Source organism: Lathyrus oleraceus, chromosome 4 (assembly GCF_024323335.1).
Source record: "Lathyrus oleraceus cultivar Zhongwan6 chromosome 4, CAAS_Psat_ZW6_1.0, whole genome shotgun sequence".
NCBI lineage: Eukaryota > Viridiplantae > Streptophyta > Magnoliopsida > Fabales > Fabaceae > Lathyrus > Lathyrus oleraceus.
Window position 1 is genome coordinate 444,454,319 of NC_066582.1, and position 7,923 is coordinate 444,462,241.

The 7,923-nt window shown below is 35.4% G+C and overlaps 1 long non-coding RNA gene across 1 annotated transcript; it reads right to left on the bottom strand.

Annotated features, from left to right (window-relative positions):
• Positions 1 to 6,241: 6,241 nt before the first annotated feature.
• On the bottom strand, positions 6,242 to 7,601 carry LOC127075982 (uncharacterized). The gene is made up of 2 exons (XR_007786732.1): positions 7,177 to 7,601; positions 6,242 to 6,563 (listed from the first exon to the last, which is right to left on the bottom strand). It is a non-coding gene; the product is annotated as an uncharacterized LOC127075982 (long non-coding RNA).
• Positions 7,602 to 7,923: the final 322 nt, after the last annotated feature.

The following is a 7,923-nucleotide window of genomic DNA, read 5'->3' on the forward strand; positions in this document are numbered from 1 at the left end:
GTGGACAAAGGTAATAGAGCATAAACATAAATAAAGGTCCAAGTGGACAAAGAGCAAACATGATAGGAGATGATAAAATAAAATCATAAAGTAAATAGAAAGAAATAAAGAGCATAAAATAAATGACATTAAAGTAAGGTTAATCCAATAATATGCTAGTAAGTGATGTTAGTAATCAAAAATGGAAAGGCAATTTGTTATTTTTTGGAGAACACTCAATTATTCACCCACAAGTATGAAAATATGGACCATTACATCAGCATGAGAAGGGCTCCAACTTGGATAAAATCAACAAGTACGCCACTAGCTCTCATAGTTGAGAAGGAAACAATACTTTTCACACAATACCATGAGGAGTATGAGACTTACAATCTCACTTATAAAAATGACTTAGGACAAATTTAACGCTATATTAAGCAATCGTAATTGGACTTACGTAGAAGTCACAACTATCTGAGGCCGGTCAATAATAATTTTTGTGTTAATACATGCTAGAGAAATGATATGTAAATCATTCTCCTAAAGCTATGCCACACAAAAAAAGAAAAGTGAATTCGTCAAGCACAAAGGCTAGGAGAGTGGTCCATTACATCAATTGATACTTCCTAGTACTTAGGACAAACTTATGCATCAATCTAAAATACCTTAAATGATCCATGATCAATTCGAAGGTAGATTTGAATTGATGAAAGTTCATCAAACACCAACCCATACATCATGAACAAGGTGGACACAAACCATCCAATTGATCAAAAGGAAAAGAAAGAGATAAAGAAGAATAGGACAAGAGAGAACAAATCCAAATTAGATCAAAGGCTTGATCAAGTCATCATCAAAATCAATCATCCATTTTGGTGGATTAGGGTTTTCACCCCATCAACACCCAAGATCCATTCAGTGTGATGAGACGTATGATCAAATCAACTAAGATCCAAGCCAACAGAAGTCAACAAAGGTCAAAAAAACATAAAATGCAATAAAATAAAATAAAATGCATTAAAAACATTTCTAAAATGAATTTTAAAAGGGAAATAAAAGAGAAAATCCATAAAGTCCTTCAAAACTCCAAATAAATGGCTAAGAAAATTATGGAAGATTGGAAACAAAATAAGAAAAAAGAAAATCCATAAAAAATAACAAATCAAGAAAATAAAATATGGAAAAATAAAAATCAGATGAAGAAAAATAAAAGAGAGTTTTAGAAATTAATTTGGTATTTTCTGGAAGCAAAATGAATTTTCTATGAATTTTAAAAGACAATACAATTTAAAATGAAAAACCACGGAGCATTGGATCTAGCCTCATTAATTAACATGGCAGATCCAACAATCCTCAGGCTAGGGCGCACGATGGAGATTAGCAAAAATGAAACACGACATCTAATTCAAAAAGGACCAATCAGAACATTTCAAATTACCAAAGTGTATGGTCAAACTCAGATAACCTGAAACACTCTATTTATCTTCCCTGATGATTCCTTACCGGAGTTTCATCGTTTGGTAAATTTAGAACACGAAACTAACATCAATGTAATCGCCTCCTCATCACGAATGCAACCTCATGCTCAAACTTCATTTATCTAAACAGAGCATGGAGAATTTCTAAGAAATTTCAAAAGCAAGCAAGCCATGAAAAATTAAATTAAATGATGAACGCGATCAATCAACACCAGATAAGTTAGGGGAAAGCATTAGAGAGTGAAGAACTACATTGTGGTAACTTGTTTGAGTTCAAATGATGCTCAGAACTACCGTGTCCAAATGGTGATCAGAAGTTGATGAAGCTCGATTTGGTCAGGGCACTTCATAAGGTCTTAGAGCTTGGGAGTTGTTGCAAAATCTTCAGAGAAGACCGAAGATGCTAATGGAATAAGGAAATCATATTGAAACAAGTTGGAATTCAAAATACGGTAGTTTAATTTTCTAGAAAAAATTCAGAAAAAAGTAGGGATTTATTGGCTCTCAAAAGCTTGGGAATGAAACAAATATGTTGCTCTATTTATAAGAATATGTTGAGATCCAAATATTTATGGAATGAAGCTCAGTTCATGCAAAATGAATTTGATCAGAATGTGAGAAAATGTGACTTCTGATCCATCAAAACTCAGCCAAATGATGTGTTTTAAGAGTCAATTAACTTCTTGAGACTTGGTTAAACATGTTTAGGTCCAAAACGCATGGTAATTTGGCTTGCAAATTGATATTAGTGAAGTTCAAAATTCGGATCATGGGGATTTCTTCAGTTCCAAGTCACCATGTTCAACTCAATGGGGCATCTTGCTCACGAGGCTTTTTGATCTCATTCTTCTTGAAATGTGTTGACATCATATCAAAGATAACAATGTGCCAATAGAGGTTTCATTTGGATGCTTGAGCACAAATTTGTGCCATGTTGAAGTTGGCATGAAAACCTAGTCATGTTACTTAGAAAATTCTAAGTCCCAAGTGGCTGAAATGACATATAATGTTTCAAAGAATTCCATGGATTTCCAAGCATAATTTGACTTTTATCCTTGAAGAAAACTTGTAGAGGGTATCACATATGATATTGTGTAAAATGAGTCAGCCTCAAATGTTGAAAATTGAAGACGTTATAATCCTTGAAAGTTGAGAAAAAGTCACTCGAGAATAGGTCAAATTTCACCAAGTCCACAAATGACCTTTAATGTCTCCAAACATTTGATGATCCTTAAAGCATAATTGGATCTTGTCATGTAAATATAATTTGTATAGTATGTTGAGAAGAGTCATATTCAAAAAGAAGCATTCAAAAATTTTGAGAATTGAAGGAGTTGTGATCCTTTGAACTTTGACTTCAAATATTGACTTTTTGGTCAAACCTCATGGAATAAACTTGTGGAGTTGGACTTTTATTGCATTTAAAGGTACATGGATGATCATATGAACTCAAAATAATATGTCCTCGAATGTATCTTTATTAAATTGCTCAAAGTTCGAGATAAGTTGTTGAAGAAGGCATGGAAATGAACACATGAAACTTTGACTTTTCTTGAGAAATAAACCACAAGGCTTTGAGATACTCTTGATCACAATGAGATTCTAAGATGCTTCAGAACCTTATAGATCATTCTTTTAGTGATAGCCCCTTTAGAACCAATGGTTGACCACCCTTTACTGAGGAATCAAAGAAAACCTAGCTGAGGAACCATGTTTGATGCTCTTGATGAAAAGCCCTACCTTGCACAATAAACTTACAGAAAAAAAACATATTTTTGCTATTTTTTTAGTGGTTAGATAAGAAATGAATCATACAAACATAAATATAAAATACCAACAAATAGGTGCTTGATGATCCCTGCAAAAGGAAAACCCAAGGATGAGAGGGAAAGGACAAATATGTGATCATGTTTGTATGCAAGGATGCAAATGATATGTGGGATCTTAGGGTGAAAAATTAAGGTATGAAAGTGTGCTCTTGTCCAATAGTGGAATTGGGGGAAGCGAGTAGCTTATGCATTTGGTGGGATAAGGGAAGCATTGTTGATTCAGTGGTGGGATAAGTACTAATTATGATGTACTATGGTTCATTGGTGGGATCGGGAGCAAGTGACCTACTTCTATATAATATGAGTGGTGAAATGTTGGTGATTCAGTCGTGGAGTCAGTAGTGATTTGATGTGCTCTGGTCCATTGGTGGGATCGGAATCGAGTGGGAAATATCAATAACATACCTCTGAATCCAATGAGTCGATAGCACATTTGTAGGTAGAGTTGAGGTGATGTCACATTGCATATATACCTGCATTGTGAATGAATTGGTATTAGTGATGTGATGTATAATATATGTGAATTATGTTTTATTTGATGATGCTTGGGTAATTGATGATGAATATATGATTGTTGACGCATGGGGGATTGATGAATATGTGGTGTTGTTGTGATTTGATCATGTTGATTTTTGCGATATACCTTTTTTATGTATTTCACCTCTATATTATATGAGCTTATTTTTGCCCCTGTTTGTTGTTGTGGCGTCTGTGTTTCTCTAGAATACATAAAACAGATACAAGAGTAGCCACTTGAGTTAGAGGATATCGTTGATGCCTCTTTCACTATTTATCATTGAGTCTTAGTAGAGTCACCCTGATATATAGCATTGGGGATGTGTTGTTCATTCTTTATTTGTTTTATGTCTTACTTATGTTGGAGTATTGTTGTTCATTTTATGTTGAGGCTTACATGCCAAACTTAATGATTTTCCACTGTTGAGTTTTAATGACTATGTTGTGTTGATGATTTTATGCTATGGTGAAACATGCCTGGAACTCTGATCATGGAGTCTTATTTGAATCATTTTATTAAATGTCGAGTCGGTGAGTAGGGTTTTACATAGTGGTATCAGAGCAGGTCGGTCCATCTAGCCAGGTTGTGACTAGTTTGTACCTTTTGTGTGCACGATGGGTGTGTGAACATTGTCGATTCTTACTTAGTTATTTGTTTTGGTTTTGAGGAAATATGGTTGGCATAAATGATTGTGCAATTGCTGGTGCTTTAGAAGCAATGGCCAATGTGATGTCGCAAGTGAATCAAAATCATAATAGAGGTTCTGATGAATGTTGTGGGTTAGGGAAGTTTCAGAGGAACAACCCACCTACCTTACAAAGCAGATAGATATGAACCCGAAGATGCTCAGACATGGCTCTAAGAAATTTATAAGATTTTTCGTGTCATGGCTTGCACTAAGGCTTGTAAAATGTTGTTTGGTACGCACATGTTACCTGACGAGGCAGAATACTAGTGGGAGAATATGTGTCATAGAATGGAAGTTGTTGGTATTGAGATTAACTGGGCTATGTTCAAAACTAAATTTTTATAGAGGTATTTCCCGGCTGATGTGTGCGGCAAGAGGGAAATTGAGTTCCTTGAGTTAAACCAAGGGAACATGTTTATTGCGGAGTATGCTCCTAAGTTTGAGGAGCTATTAAGGTTTTGCCAACATTATAATAGTGCGAAAGATGAAGCATCTAAGTGTATCAAGTTTGAAAGCGGATTGCATCCTGAAATTAAGTAATTCATTAGTTACCAAGAGATCCGCCATTTCTTTGTGGTAGTGATCAAGTGAAGAATTTATGATGAGCATAGCAGAAATAGATCCGCGCACTACAAGAGTGTTGTTGAGAAGAAGGGTGGGAAGTCGTTTTATAGGAAACCGTATTTGAGTCTAGCTCAGAAAGGGAAGCAGAAAAATCTGCAAATGAGAAAGAGATAAGTGTGGGAGGAGCTCCAGTTACGTTTCTTAATTTTGGAGAGTTGGGGAATTGTGCGAATGAATGTAAGAATGTGGCCTAAAGTGCTACTATTATGGGAAGGCAGGTTGCCGCAAGGCCGAGTCCATGAGTAATGGGCTTAATTGTTTTACTTGTGGCGAGCAGGGTCACATCAGTATACAATGCCAGAAGCCAAGGAATGCGTCAACTACTTCTGCTTAGACTACTGGTAGAGTTTTTGATTTTAGTGGTACAGATGTCTCGAATTCAGATGATTTGATTTGAGGTACATGTTTTATTCGTGGTGTTAATTGATTACTATGATTGTTATTGATGCAACTCATTCGCTTATTTCCCTTAAGTGTGTTAACAAGTTGCAACTTGAAGTGTCTTCTATGGTTGTAAGTATGGTCATTGATACTGTCATACCCCAAAAATTTTCCTCCCTTTTTCATCCTTTCACTCAACCTTGAACTTAAGATTCATATGTATCCATTCATGCTTCATTCATCTACATTAGGCATCCATGTTAATACAAGCATTATAGATTCAAAGCTGGTGGTTGATGCAAACTAGGATTAGGGAAGTGCTCATCGTATGAGGTGAAACCCTAATTTCATGCTCTCTTGGATCTTGATTCATGGAGTTCATATCATGACATTAATTTATATGTTCAAAACCCTAATCCTTGAGGCTTTGGCATGAAGATGACATCATGTGGTTCACTTATGCACAAAGCCCTAGTTCTTGAACTTGAGTGCCTATGGATCATGTGGTTTGCATTGGGGTACTGGAAGCCCTAGCTTCTTGGTTCATGTCATTGGTGTATCATTTGGTTTGGAAGCCTTACTTATTGGTTTGAGGTTCTTGATTGTATGATTTGCATCTAGATCTTTGCCTAGCTATGGAACCCTAGTTCATGGATGTGGTATTTGGTCACTTTGGTCAGAAAAACTCTCATTCAAACATGAGTTTTGGTGGGAAAATATTATTTGAAACGAAGGCATTGTTGCATTGAGATAAAAGAGTACATTTCATTCATATATTACAATTTACAACATTCATACAAAGATTATTACAAAAAATAGCAACTTTGACTAAATGTTGACTTTGGTCAATGGTTGACTTTTTTGTCAACCTTGATCAAAGTCAACTAACTTGACTTCTGAACCTAATGCCTAGTTTCACCTTGGTCCTTCATTCTTCCAAATACTTGACTTCACATTCCAAGCTTCCTTCATGTGCTAGCTAGCCATCACTCTTGAATGTCATGATAGCACCACTTTAATGCCTTGAATTCCTGCCAAATTCTAAGCAAAATCTGTATTGCAACAACCTGCATTCAGTGTTCAAACATCATTAAAGCAAGGTGTTTTTCATGAAGGGTACATACAAGCTTCAATATAGCAACATCTATACAAGTTACCAATGCATAAGCACCACATTCAAGTTCGGTCACCATTCTATCATCAACAATAAGCATCATAACATACATTGATTAAATCAGTTGCACATTCTCATGAATAACATAACAATGAAACAAAGCATAGCATAGCATGATCATTTAAAACAACTCATTCATTTACCATAACAGCTAGCTCTAACTTTAACCACCAAATCTAACTATTACGTTGTTGCATAACAAAAACATAATGAATCTTCAACACCATCTCACTTAGCATAATTGCACTAACAAATTGATTAACTTCAGTCATTAACACTAGCAGTATATTCACATTAACAGCAAAGCATTCATCATAGAATCATACCAACATAACAATGCATTCAACCATTAACAAAAGGCCACTACAAACACATTCCACAACGTATCTCACACAAACATACAAAACCTTCATCACAACAACGCATCCTACAGGCTAAAGCAAAGGGAAGAAGAATTGGAGAAGAAGAGAAGAATCAAAACGGAGCAAAGATAAGAAAAGTCTTACCTATTTCCGTCGGAGAATCATCGCATCGGAGCATCCTTTCATTTCTATTAGGTAAGTACTCTTTTTATTCTTGCTTCTACCATTCCGCATGCAACTCGATTTCAGTGGATCAATTCTAATTTGGTGAAGACGAATGATGAATTCAATGATTTGGGTTAGCGAAGCTCCACCTTGGATTCAGAGTTGAATTTCTTCATGGATTTCGTTCGAACTGCCGGTGAAGATGAAGATGAATTCAAATTCGTGTGATTGATCTTGGATTTTGAAATTGTGGTGTTAAGGCTTCATGCGTGGTGAACTGGATCCGGTGACCTGGATGCTTGCGTTTGGGCTTGAGGCCTAAATACTTTCTATTCGCACCTCCCCGATCCATTACACCCTTCCTGCTCTGTTTGGACAATTCTTCCTGGGCTTGCACCCCTTGTTTCATCCATTAAGGCCCAGGTTAAGTTTGTTTATTTATTTCTTATTATATATTGTTTTTCATTATTAATTAATTGTATTATAGTTTGATTAGGATTTAGATTAGGTCTAATTGGACTTAGGGTCCTCAATTAGAATTTTAAGTTCGTAGAATATTAAGTCATGATTATGAGTGGATTTGGAATGTGTGTTTAATTAGAAATTTCAGTTTTTAATTAAGGTATAATTAGATTTTTAGAACTAATTAGTTTCTAGAATCTTGCTTAGGCTAATTATATTAGATTTTCTTGATGAATGGAAATTTAGATTGATTTGATAGTTTTT